This window comes from Lithobates pipiens, unplaced genomic scaffold (assembly GCF_037356315.1).
Source record: "Lithobates pipiens isolate NorthernLeopardFrog02 unplaced genomic scaffold, aLitPip1_a1.2 Scaffold_3, whole genome shotgun sequence".
Lineage (NCBI taxonomy): Eukaryota > Metazoa > Chordata > Amphibia > Anura > Ranidae > Lithobates > Lithobates pipiens.
The window spans coordinates 173,486,830-173,500,061 of NW_027507790.1; the positions used below are offsets into that span (position 1 = coordinate 173,486,830).

Sequence of the window (13,232 nt, forward strand, 5' to 3'; positions counted from 1 at the left end):
TGTTTGAGGGGCCCCTGACTGGAATGAGGTGACAACACTGGAGAAGGGACAATGACTTTTGAGGAGGTATGGCATGAATGGTCGGTTCGCTGTCTGCTCCACTTCCACACCCCCCATTTCAGGACAAGTCTGTCTCGCTCCTCCTCCTGGACGTAATGATGTCATCATGCGCTGTGCTTTCCCCAGGATTTAAAAATCCTTCTGACTGTTTAGATGTTGAATTTTAATAGCGAGTGGTGAGCCTGCTGATCTCACAGGTTTGCTGATCTGACAGAACGCCCTACTTTTAAAATTCAACATCAAAAGGGTCAGACTAATTTTTTAAATCCAGCATTTCACTATATAAGAGCTCAGTTTACTGTTAAAAATAAGTGTGAAATGCAATACTGCAGGGGGTGTAACAAGGTGTCCGCTCGCTGCCTTCTCATTGTATCCTTACTGCAGACAAGTGCAGGGTGTAGCAAGATGGCGGTGACGGAATTTCACTTCCATTACAAAATCTGACGGGTCACCTAATCTGACAAAACACCGGAGATGGATGGAGTTATGGCGGCCGAGGGAGAGGTGAGAGACCCTCCTGGGGGGGGGGGGGGTGCAGGGGAATTGTATGTAATGTGGGGGAAGAGTAAATATAGTTGAGGGCGGTAGGGCTGCAGGGGAATTATGAGGTGTTGGGGGGGTGATACTATGTTTTACCGCACCAGGTGACACCAACCTTAGTGACGTCACTGGTTTAGGTGGGGGGGGGAGGCATAAAAGTGGCTCCTATGCCTATCTTTACCGCCCCCTGGCTGCAAACAAATAATATGTCATTGTTGACCTCTACTATGCTATAGACTTGGTGTAGGAGTAGGAAATATGATCATTGGAATCTTTCTTATGGGAAGATGCTCCAGCAGGTGCCAGTAAAATAAAGAACTGATTCCTTGGACCTTCCTGCAGAAGTCCTGGTGAGTAACATCTAAGGTGAAACATGTCACCTACCATGACTTAGGACTGTACTTTGTGTGTATGGCTGTGACAATAGCGGACGGGTTGGCACTATAATAGAAGGTTTTCCGTTTGCTTTACAATGCTTAGTGACCTTTTTAAATGCACTTTTCCTGATAGCATCAAAAGGAACTGGGGAACAATGCGTGTATTCTTGTTGAGTCTAGCGACCATAAGGTTAGTGCAATTATCAGTATATAACAGCTGTGCGGGGACTGTGCTGATAAACTGTGTGGGACAGGACGGGCACATCAGATACGTTTTACAGGAATAAAGATTTAAGATTGTGCAGAACTTTACTCTTCCTATGCTGGTTTTTTTTTGTTTGTTTTTTGCGTTTGAACGTTGTTGCACATTCTCCTCTCATATCTTTATCCTTTATCTAACATTAGGAGTAAAGACATTTCCAAATATTTTGCTGCTATTTTTTGTCTTATTTATGAACCGTTGGTGTTGTTTTTAGAAGCCAAATCTTCTGCCAGACTTTTCTTTGCCTTTTCTTTATTTCACATAGACTGGGAGGCATTAGGATTTATTCACTCCATGCAGGTGTAGCAGAGCCTGTGCGCTTTTCTGCATTTATTTCAATGGGCAGCCCTATATGAGAGAAACGCACAAACGTCCCCAACGCTTTGAGCTATGAGCAATGGAGCAAAAAACATGCCTGGCGGCACCATTAAGAATTAATGGCACCACTGCATGTCTGTTAAAGGGCAGAACGTTTCTGTGTGTGTTAGGAAAGTGTGTCATTTTGCGCACCTCCCTGACATGAACATTCTTTCAGACTTGTGATACCCTCTCAAGAGCGATCAGTGCTTGGATTGCTTTTCAGAGGGCATTTGACAAGAGGAGGTGAGGGTGTGTTATATTGCCTCCTGACCACCTGATTTAACCCTGTAATGCAGCACAACTGCATCACAATCACTTGAATTGCATGCAGTTTCTGTGCGGCCCCATTGAATTTAATGACGGAGTTTACAGCAACATTTTTTTTTTCTCCTTTTGAGATAAAGGTTTTACGTGAATGAATAAAAGCTGATCAATTTAAACACCCCTGCTACTGATAAACAGTATGTCTCAACACTCTAAGCCCTGCTTCACATGGTGTGGCTTTGAAATCACACTACTTCAAAGCGATTTGCGACTTCATTTAACAGAAGTCTATGCAAGGCGCAATCAAATCTGTAAAAAGTAGCGCAGGAACCTTTTTCATAACCAATGCAACATCAAAATCAAATCACATGACAAGTCACACCGGTGTGAACGTAGGGGTCAACTGCCACATTTACAGGAGAGCTTGTTATGTTGAAAAACAACAGACCTATCTGTCGGATCACCAGTTGAAAATGAAAGGATCGAAAGCGATTGCAGCCAACACATCTAAAGCCCCATCCAGAAATCATACATTTATCATGTTGCAACTTACCAGTTTTAAAGCCCCATACACACTATCAGATTTTCTTCTGATTTTTGTCTTCAGATTTACCAAAACCATGTAGTAGAAGGGCCTGCCTGATTGCATACAAATTGAAACTCCTAAGGTTTGACCTCATATTATATGGTTTTGGTAAATCTGAAGGAAAAAAATCAGCAGAAAAATCTGATAGTGTGTATGGGGCTTTAAAACTGGTAAGTTGCAACATGATAAATGTATGATTTCTGGATACTGCTTTTATAAAGTAAGTTGTCACATTATATATATATATATATATATATATATATATATATATATATATATATATATGTATATATATATATATATATGTATATATACACATATACATATACATACACAGTGCCTTGCGAAAGTATTCGGCCCCCTTGAACTTTTTAACCTTTTGCCACATTTCAGGCTTCAAACATAAAGATATAAACATTTTTCTTTTTTGTGAAGAATCACCAACAAGTGGGACACAATTGTGAAGTGGAACGAAATCTATTGGATTTTTGAAACTTTTTTAACTAATAAAAAAATGAAAAGTGGGGCGTGCAAAATTATTCGGCCCCCTTGCGTTAATACTTTGTAGAGCCATCTTTTGCTGCGATTACAGCTGCAAGTCACTTGGGGTATGTCTCTATCAGTTTTGCACATCGAGAGACTGAAATTCTTGCCCATTCTTCCTTGCAAAACAGCTCGAGCTCAGTGAGGTTGGATGAAGAGCGTTTGTGAACAGCAGTTTTCAGCTCTTTCCACAGATTCTCGATTGGATTCAGGTCTGGACTTTGACTTGGCCATTCTAACACCTGGATACGTTTATTTGTGAACCATTCCTTTGTAGATTTTGCTGTATGTTTGGGATCATTGTCTTGTTGGAAGATAAATCTCCATCCCAGTTTCAGGTCTTTTGCAGACTCCAACAGGTTTTCATCCAGAATGGTCCTGTATTTGGCTGCATCCATCTTCCCCTCAATTTTAACCATCTTCCCTGTCCCTGCTGAAGAAAAGCAGGCCCAAACCATGATGCTGCCACCACCATGTTTGACAGTGGGGATGGTGTGTTGAGGGTGATGAGCTGTGTTGCTTTTCCGCCAAACATATCGTTTTGCATTGTGGGCAAAAAGTTTGATTTTGGTTTCATCTGACCAGAGCACCTTCTTCCACATGTTTGGTGTGTCTCCCAGGTGGCTTGTGGCAAACTTTAGACGAGACTTTTTATGGATATCTTTGAGAAATGGCTTTCTTCTTGCCACTCTTCCATAAAGGCCAGATTTGTGCAGTGTACGACTGATTGTTGTCCTATGGACAGACTCTCCCACCTCAGCTGTAGTTCTCTGCAGTTCATCCAGAGTGATCATGGGCCTCTTGGCTGCATCTCTGATCAGTCTTCTCCTTGTCTGAGCTGAAAGTTTAGAGGGACGGCCAGGTCTTGGTAGATTTGCAGTGGTCTGATACTCCTTCCATTTCAAAATGATCGCTTGCACAGTGCTGCTTGGGATGTTTAAAGCTTAGGAAATCTTTTTGTATCCAAATCCGGCTTTAAACTTCTCCACAACAGTATTATGGACCTGCCTGGTGTGTTCCTTGGTCTTCATGATGCTCTCTGCGCTTTCAACAGAACCCTGAGACCATCACAGAGCATGTGCATTTATACAGAGACTTGATTACACACAGGTGGATTCTATTTATCACCATCAGTCATTTAGGACAACATTGGATCATTCAGAGATCCTCGCTGAACTTCTGGAGTGAGTTTGCTGCACTGAAAGTAAAGGGGCCGAATAATTTTGCACGCACCACTTTTCAGTTTTTTATTTGCTAAAAAAGTTTAAAATATCCAATAGATTTCGTTCCACTTCACAACTGTGTCCCACTTGTTGGTGATTCTTCACAAAAAAATAAAAATTTTATATCTTTATGTTTGAAGCCTGAAATGTGGCAAAAGTTTGAAAAGTTCAAGGGGGCCGAATACTTTCACAAGGCACTGTGTATGTATATATATATATATATATATATATATATATATATATATATATATATATATATATATATATATATATATATATATATATATATATATATATATATATATATATAATATATAATATAGAGAGAGAGAGAGAGAGAGAGAGAGAGAGAGATCCCGTCTTGGGATTGTATGTTGTTCATAGTTACAGTGTGTTCTCTGCTATGTATGTGTTCTAGGTCTGGGGTCTGTAGACTTTTCAGTATGAGGGTCCCCATCGAGTCCTCCCTTACATCAGGGTCCCCATAAAATCCCCCCCTTCATCAGGATCCCCACGCGTCCCCATCGAGTTCCCCCTTACATCAGGGTCCCATCTAGTCCCCCCCTTACATCAGGGTCCCCATCGAGTCCCCCCCTTACATCAGGGTCCCCATCGAGTCCCCCCCTTACATCAGGGTCCCCATCGATTCCCCCCCTTACATCAGGGTCCCCATCGAGTCCCCCCTTACATCAGGGTCCCCGTCAAATCCCCCCTTACATCAGGGTCCCCACCGAGTTCCCCCTACATCAGGGTCCCCATCAGAGTCCCCCCCTTACATCAGGCCCCCATGAGTGTCCTGCTTACATTAGGGTCCCCATCACAGTCCTGCTTACATTAGGGTCCCTGTCAGCTGTCCCTGTGAGCTGTGGGCTGGATACAATCTTGTAGGGGTAGGATGTGGCCTGCAGACAGTAGTATGGAGGGCGTTGTTCTAGGAGGTCAATGGCTTCCCATGTAGTGAAGGGAAGGATGACAACCCTGGAACATGCTCCTACCACAATCCGTCATCAATGGCAGCTTCACATCTCTTCTCTGACGGGTTCTCTTGATGTTCTTCTGCCATTTATTATATCTGAAGCTCTCACCAACAATGTGTAACTACAACTGGTATTAACTTGCTTCTATATTACAATAAAAGATATTATATTATTTTTTAGGCTCAGATTTTGCTATTTCTGAATCATCGCTTTTCTTGGCAAAGGAAGCCTGAGCTGAGGAAGCATGGAGACCAATGTGCTGAATTCTTCATGATGATCCAATGGATTACGTCCTTTCTGAGTCACTGACTCGGGAAAAGTATGCAGATTACAAATTCTGACTTCACTTTGTTTTTCTTTCCTTCAATTCTTGTCCCAGGCAACCAGCATTTGTTAGACGGAGGTCAGCAATAGCAGCTTCCCCCTTTCTTCCAGTTTAGGGTCATTTAAAGTCGTATTAAACCCTGACAGTAACACATGGAGCACATTAAAGAGGAAGTAAACCCTGATGGGTTTACTTCCTCTTTTTTTCCCTGCAAAGGTAAAGCATAATGGACTACTATGCATCGCATAGTAGCTCATTATGTGTCACTTACCTGACACAGGAGCCAGCGAAGTCGCCGCTGATCCCTGTAGTCCGCCGCGTCCATCTTGCTGGTGGCGTCTCGCAGCTCCGACCAATGACAGCGGCGAAGCCGCGATGACGTCACTCCCGCGCATGCGCACGGGAGTCGCGCCTCACAGCTCCGCCGCTGTCATACGGCGAGGCCGCGATGACGTCACTCCCGCGCATGCGCACGGGAGTCGACAAATTTGGCAAATCCATTCTTGGACTTGCCGCATTTAGTGCGCATGCGCGCCGCTGTCTACGGCGCATGCGCCGTAGACAGCGGTGCCCATTTTCGGGCAAATATCTCCTAAACCATATAGGTTTAGGAGATATTACTTGGACCTACAGGTAAGCCTTAATCTAGGCTTACCTGTAGGTCAAAGTTGTTTGGAAGGGTTTACTTCCATTTTAAATAAACATTTCCCAATCATTTATTTGTGAAAAGTTTTACCCCAGCACTCACAATTTACAGCTTTTATTGCTGCTGGGGCCTGCTCTCTCAGTGCTGCTTTCCTGGTCTTCGCAGTGGAGAATGCAGTCTCCAGTCTCTCTGTTAACTTGGAGAATGGAGAGGGGAGAAGGAGAGTGCCTTGTAATCCTAGGCTATGGGGCCGTGTGTTTCTATTGATGTACACAGTGTGGGGAGACACAACTCTAGTCCCTGCATGCAAGGGTGGCACCATAGGATGCTGCAAGTAAAAGGAGTCACCCTGAAATTGGAAGCTACATAATTCCGCCTGACACAGAGCGCTCCCCCCATGCCGGAAAACGTAGATGTAGGTGATCTGCTTCTTCCAGGTAGGGGGCGTGCACACATGCCACCCCACCTAAGCTGCCATTCGCTGCAACACAAGCCAATCAGCAGGTGCGATGATTTATGGCTGACCCTGTCTGAGCAAATGACAGAAGAGAGCCCTGTGTAAGTAAACAACACAGAGCTCTCTTCTCACAGTGGTGATGTGCCATTTCTTTTTTCTCTCCCTACAAAGCAGGGAGTAAAAACGGGCACACACAGTAAAAATTGTAGGCACACAGTTAACTCTTTGATTACCTATAGATGTTAACCCCTTCCCAGCCAGTGTCATTAGTACAGTGACAGTGCATATTTTTAGCATGCAACACATACTAGCACATTATGACTTTTGCAGGTCAGAAAAAAATAAAATAAAACTCACTTCACTTACTCTTTAAATGTATGACATTCTAAATATTTATTTTTTCTATTTGTGTGTGTGTTTGTATGTCTTTTATAAATCATCTATCATTTTTATGTACTTCTTTCATCTGAAGTACTTGGTTGATCCTGCCAGTCACCTTTCTTCCTTGTTCTCAGCTGACCACACAAAGCACACAAGCTGATCTATGTTAGCATGGTCAGTTGTCATCCTGTGGCTGGCCATTCAGAAGTACAGGACACTGAGCAGACACACAGCATGCCTGTATTGGGTAGTTTGTCCAGTCGCCACACCTCTCAATCAATCACAGCCTGCCTCTTAAAGCGGGATTCCACCCTAAAGTGGAACCTCCGCTGATCGGAACCCCCCCCCCCCCTCCGGTGTCACAATTGACACCTTTCAGGGGGGAGGGGGGTGGAGATACCTGTCAAAGACAGGTATTTTCACCCACTTCCAGGCATAGACTCCCACGGGAGTCTACGCCATTTCCTGCCCTGCCGCGCTGTCTGCTGGGACACACACGGGTCCCAGTGACAGCGCGGAGATTTCCCATTGCGCGGTGCGGCTCGCGCATGCGCAGTAGGGAATCGGGAAGTGAAGCCGATTCGCTTCACTTCCTGATTCCCTCACCCAGAATGGCGGCGGCAGCAGCCGAGGCATGAGCGGTCGATCGGCCTCGGCTGCCGGCATCGCTGGAACCCGGGACAGGTGAGTGTCCATTTATTAAAAGTCAGCAGCTGTAGTATTTATAGCTGCTGGCTCTTAATATTTTTTTTTTGGGCGGAATCCCTCTTTAAACATCCCCTCTGCTCAAGCACAGCCTGCATCTTGCCTCGGGCTGTACAGTCAATGGGATACAGGCACACTGTATGTGTGTACAGTGTCCTGTAACCCCACCCCCGCACTTTAGGAAAGAAAGATGCATGGTCACATGACAGAACTTTGTAACATTGTAAGAAAGGTAAGAAATATAATTTCTGAAACTAAGCAAACTCAGTTATGGTGCCTGTATAAATACAACCGTATAAGAAAGCGTCCATAACATAGCATGTTCACAACTACTTTAAAAGTGATAGGGTTGTTTTAACCACTTGAGCTCCGGAGGATTTTACCCCCTTCATGTCCAGGCCATTTTGTGCTACTTTAAGGCCTCATGTACACGGCTGCTGGTAAATGGATGTTCAGAGGCAGTTGGATGATTTTTTCATCTTCCCCTGAACTCATCCAATGTTATCTTATTTCTACATGTACACAGGGTTGTGTAATGTTGTTTTTAGGCAGTTGCGTTTATAGGCTTTTCTTTGAAGGCACTCATGTTTAGACACGTTTCGTTTACAGGCGTTTTTAATTTTTGGTTATTTTGAAAAAAAAAAAAAAATAAATACTTTTTTTCAAATGCTTCTAAACGCAAATGCGGCTAAACGCAGCAAAATGGGCGTTTTAAACGTGGTTTACTATCTGTCAAGTTAAATCGTTCAGGAGAGATTGTAAAAAGCCTAAGGCCCCTTTCACACATGCGGATGAACATCTGCAGACACCCGATTTCCTCCGCCTCCGCAACAGTCCGATTCTGCAGACGGAGGAAAATCCTATTTTTCTATCCGTCTGCAGAGCAGATAGGATGAACACGGACACACGGTCCATGCTCATCCGATCCCCCATAGAGGAATGTTATTCAATGTTATTTTTTTTTGAAGCACATGATCAGAGCATGAGGCTCTAATTGGCTTAAAAAAAAAGAGTGGGCTTGAGGTGCAGAGCACTGGTGTGTGTGTGTGTGTGTGTGTGTGTGTGTGTGTGTGGGGGGGGGGGAGGGGTTCGATCGATGCCTTCCCAACCGTTTCCCCGGGGGGGGGGAAGAATGTGATGTTGGTTTGCTGCCCCCCCCCCCCCCTCAAATATTGAGCAGCAGCTGCCGCTGTATTCTATTCATGTCTTAATAAGTGTATACATTGTTTTTCTTGTACCTGTCCACAATACATTGCGGACAATTGGTCCAAAAGTGGTAACAAGGTATTTGCATTGTTGCTCGGCCACTCTTTATATACATGTTAGTTCAGTAAAGCTGGACCCGATTTTCCTGGCTTTTAGGGTGCCAAATAATCACAATAATGACTGAATAGAATTCCTTTTAAAGATAAATCAATTCACATGGACGGTATGCATTTTATTTGTGCTTAGCTGTTTGCTGGGTTTCCACAAGGGGTGCAAATCAATGGAAACAACGCCTTGACCATATTTTCTTTACAAAGTAATTGCGCTAGGTCAGTGATGGCGAACCTTGGCACCCCAGATGTTTTGGAACTACATTTCCCATGATGCTCAACTACACTCCGGAGTGAATGAGCATCATGGGAAATGTAGTTTAAAAACATCTGGGGTGCCAAGGTTCGCCATCACTGCGCTAGGTTATAGGTCCATTCACACTAGGAACTGCATGTGAATCGCACAGGATCATGCTGTGTGTTCCAGCGCAATTCACATGCAGTTGTGTGCAGTGCGATTTCGCACCGCACCAAAAGTAGTACATTTTTGGCAACACACAGCCACTGGATCGCATGTTACATTTTTGCCATGCGAGTCGGCGTGGAGAAATGCACTACATCTGTGATCTGCCTTTGGGATGACGTTAATTTTGCACTTACACCCACTGCAGATCACAAGGGCGGTGCGACTTAAATGCGGTGCGATTTCCTACATGGCATTCTAGTGTGAACATGCCCTCATGCCCCTAGGCTTTATTCACATGACTGTAAAAAGATGGATATGAAATATTTTTTTTAAAATTCTGGATCTGAATACAGCTGCATTGTTTTCATGCAGTGCAAAAACAAGTTGCTTTTAGATTTGTAACAAAGAATCCAAAAATCTGCATCTAAGAAAATGCGCTTTACGCACGTACAAGTGTAAACGCACTGTTCATATCTGTGCGACTTTAAAGTAGTCTCTGCACTACTTTAGTCCCACTTTGGTGCGACTTGAGGTCCATAGATCTCAAGAATACACAGCCATTGCTTCAAGTGGCATTAAAATTGCGACAACGACCGTGGCAAAATCACTTTCTGGTCGCAACACATGTAGAAACATTTTTACAGTCACGTGAATAAGGCCTTCTAATGTGTTACAATTTATTTTTGTTATAAGAATAATGATGTGGGAACTATTTTATTTCGGCTTGTTACGTTATTTTAGTTGGGAGAGGATGGTAAATTGATTGTGGTTATAAATGTCCTCCACATTGCAGGTCTGTGGTTAAGCCAGGGCTCGGCAGTGGTAAGAGACTCGGCTGGTATCATGACCTGTGTACCAGTGGAATGCCCCTCTGGTTCTCTAATGGAGCTCTTATCTAACAGCTTTTACTGGTTTGTTATTAAAAAGGAAATGGAAGTTTGCTTAGCAGAAAGGCAAATAAAGCATAGAACAAGACCCGGAGTAATGCAGCACTAACTACCACATTGTATGTACAATTAGTCGATTCATATTATTTTTGAATCCTCAATTGTCCTTACTTAGCAGTGTGTGCTATGGCAGGATTTCCCATCCGGAGGTATGTTTTCTTTTCAGGGCTATATTTGACAAATTTAGGTCTAGTTTACACTTGCAGTTGAAGGGTCGGCAAAAATAAGCGGCTGAGCAGCATTTTTGCTGCCCTCTCCCCCTTAAATTGCAAAAGCACCCAGACATGGACGTAGACACTGCAAACCAACACTGAAAAACTAGGGGTGCTGCTCAAATTTCCTGTGTGTCCCTGTCTGGGGATTTATGACTTGAGCCTCCATGACTAAGCCTCATGGGCGAGACGAAACATGTTGGGCAGCACTGACAGAACTGGACTGAGGATGCTTCTACTGTAGTGACTGCTGGGTCCTGATAGTGTGCAGCACTTGGGGGTTGTTTTCTTTCCTTATACTGCATGAGTGTACAGAAGCCATGGCCATGATGCTTGGGTCATGGTGCAGCAAAAATAATCACCTGTCATGTTCGACGGGCAGTATCATCACTAAGCATGACCATGATGCAAGGGAGGGCTGGAGGGGTATAGAGTACTTGACAGAACATAGAGGAACTACAAAATTGGAAGGGAATTCTAGTGCTTCACTGGTTGAAGAATTAAATAGGTTTTTCTCACGGTTTGAGGTTGTGTTACCAGGATATAGGGTGTCCTTTAGGTCTAGGAAACTGTACACTCACTACACAGGAATGTAAGGTGTGTCAGGTGTTTAAGGCTATAAATATGAGGAAATCATCAGGTTCAGACAGAATCCCAGGCAGAGTAGTTAAGGCCTGTGCTGATCAATTAGCTAAAGCCAAGATCTTTAATCGATCACCATTATCTGCTGTTGTTCCGACATGTTTAACCAGTCCCCGACCGGCTCATGCAGATATACTGCGACACAATGGCTCTCCTGGGTGAAATCCCATATGGGTACATCCTTGCCCTTAGTGGTCGCCAGAGGGGGCACGCTCACACGGCCGCTGCATGGCAGGGGACAAGATGCATGTGGCCGGTGGGTAAGTCACTTCCCCATACAGTTAGAACACGCTGAGGGAACACACATTTAACCCCTTGATTGCCCCCTAGTGTTAACACCTTCCCTGCCAATGACATTTACACAGTAATCAGTACATTTTTATAGCATAGCACTGATCTCTGTATAGATGTCAATGGTCCCAAAAATGTGTCAAAAGTGTCCGATCTGTCCTCCGCAATGTCACAGTACTGCTAAAAATCACAGATCACCGCCAATACTAGTAAAAATAATAATAATAAAAAGGCTATTAAAATGCTATAAATCTTTCCCATAGGTTGTAGATTTTGCGCAAACCAATAAAAAAAACCAAAAAAAAAAAACCCCGCAATAAGCGTATATTGTTTTGTTTTTTTTACCAAAAATATATAAAAGAATATATCGGCCTAAACTGATGAAGAAATTTGATTTAAAAAAAAAATTTGGGGATATTTATTATACCAAAAAGTAAAACATGTGGTGTTTCCCCCCCCCCCCCCCCAAAATTGGCACTCTTTTTTTTGTTTATAGTGCAAAAAAAAAAAAAACGCAGAGGTGATCAAATACCTCCAAAGAAAGCTCTATTTGTGGGTACATTTGGGTACAACATTGCATGACCGCGCAATTGTTAATTAAAGCAATGCAGTGCCAAATTGTAAAAAGTGCTCTGGTCAGGAAGGGGGTAAAATCTTCTGGGGTTGAAGTGATTAAAATTGGCCACTATTATTCCAATTCCAAAAAAGTAAACTGGGGAAAGTTTAGACGATTATAGACCAATAGCACTGACCTCAGTACCAATGAAGTGCTTTGAGAGGTTGGTTTTGAAATATATCAAAACTAGATTACCGGGCAGTTTAGATCCTTATCAGTTTGCATATAGGGCACATGGGGTGCTGCATGGGGCACTTAGTCATCTGGAGAATTCGGGAAACTACATAAAGATTTTGTTTATAGATTACAGCTCTGCCTTTAATACCATCATTCCAGATCGGTTGGTTGAAAAAATGAAAAAATTGAATTTGCTGCCCTTTATTTGTTTTTGGATAAGGGACTTTTTGGTCCATGGCTCACAGATGGTCAAATTGGATACGTTTTGTTACTTCCAAGCAAGAAATAAGTACTGGAGCACCGCAGGGTTGTGTAAGTCCCTTTCTCTATGTGCTGTGCACGTATAACTGCACCCCCTATTATGAGACCAATAGTATAGTTCAGTTTGCCGATGACACTACCGTAATAGGTTGTATCACTGGAGACGATGAGGAGTAATACAGGAGAGAAGATAGTGGAATGGTGTACAGCGAATAACCTGATTCTAAACACAGGGGAAACAAGGGAACTGATTGTAGATTTCAGAAGGAACAGGCCTGAATCAGCACCGCTTTTTATTAAAGTGGTTGTAAACCCTTACAACCAACTTTGACCTACAGGTAAGCCTAGATTAAGGCTTACCTGTAGGTCCAAGAAATATCTCCTAAACCTACACGGTTTAGGAGATATTTATCCGAAGACAGCCACCGCTGTCTACGGCGCATGCGCTGTAGACAGCGGTGCGCAAGCGCACTGGGCAGGCCGCAGATCGTGGCGATATGCCGCCAGTGTCGGCTCCCGTGCGCATGCGCGAGAGTGACGTCATTGCGGCTCCGGCGTATCACAGCGCCGGAGCCGCGAGACCCGGAAGTCGCTCCGGGATACATGGCAGCGGCGAAGAGGAAGACGGAGAACCGCTTCGGGGGCTTCGTTCTCAGGT

General features: G+C 43.8%; 1 protein-coding gene across 3 annotated transcripts in view; it reads left to right on the forward strand.

Moving 5' to 3' along the window:
• ARHGEF28 (Rho guanine nucleotide exchange factor 28) overlaps nt 1–13,232 on the forward strand; it is a 367,072-nt gene that overhangs the window by 34,002 nt on the left and 319,838 nt on the right. The window lies entirely within an intron of this gene.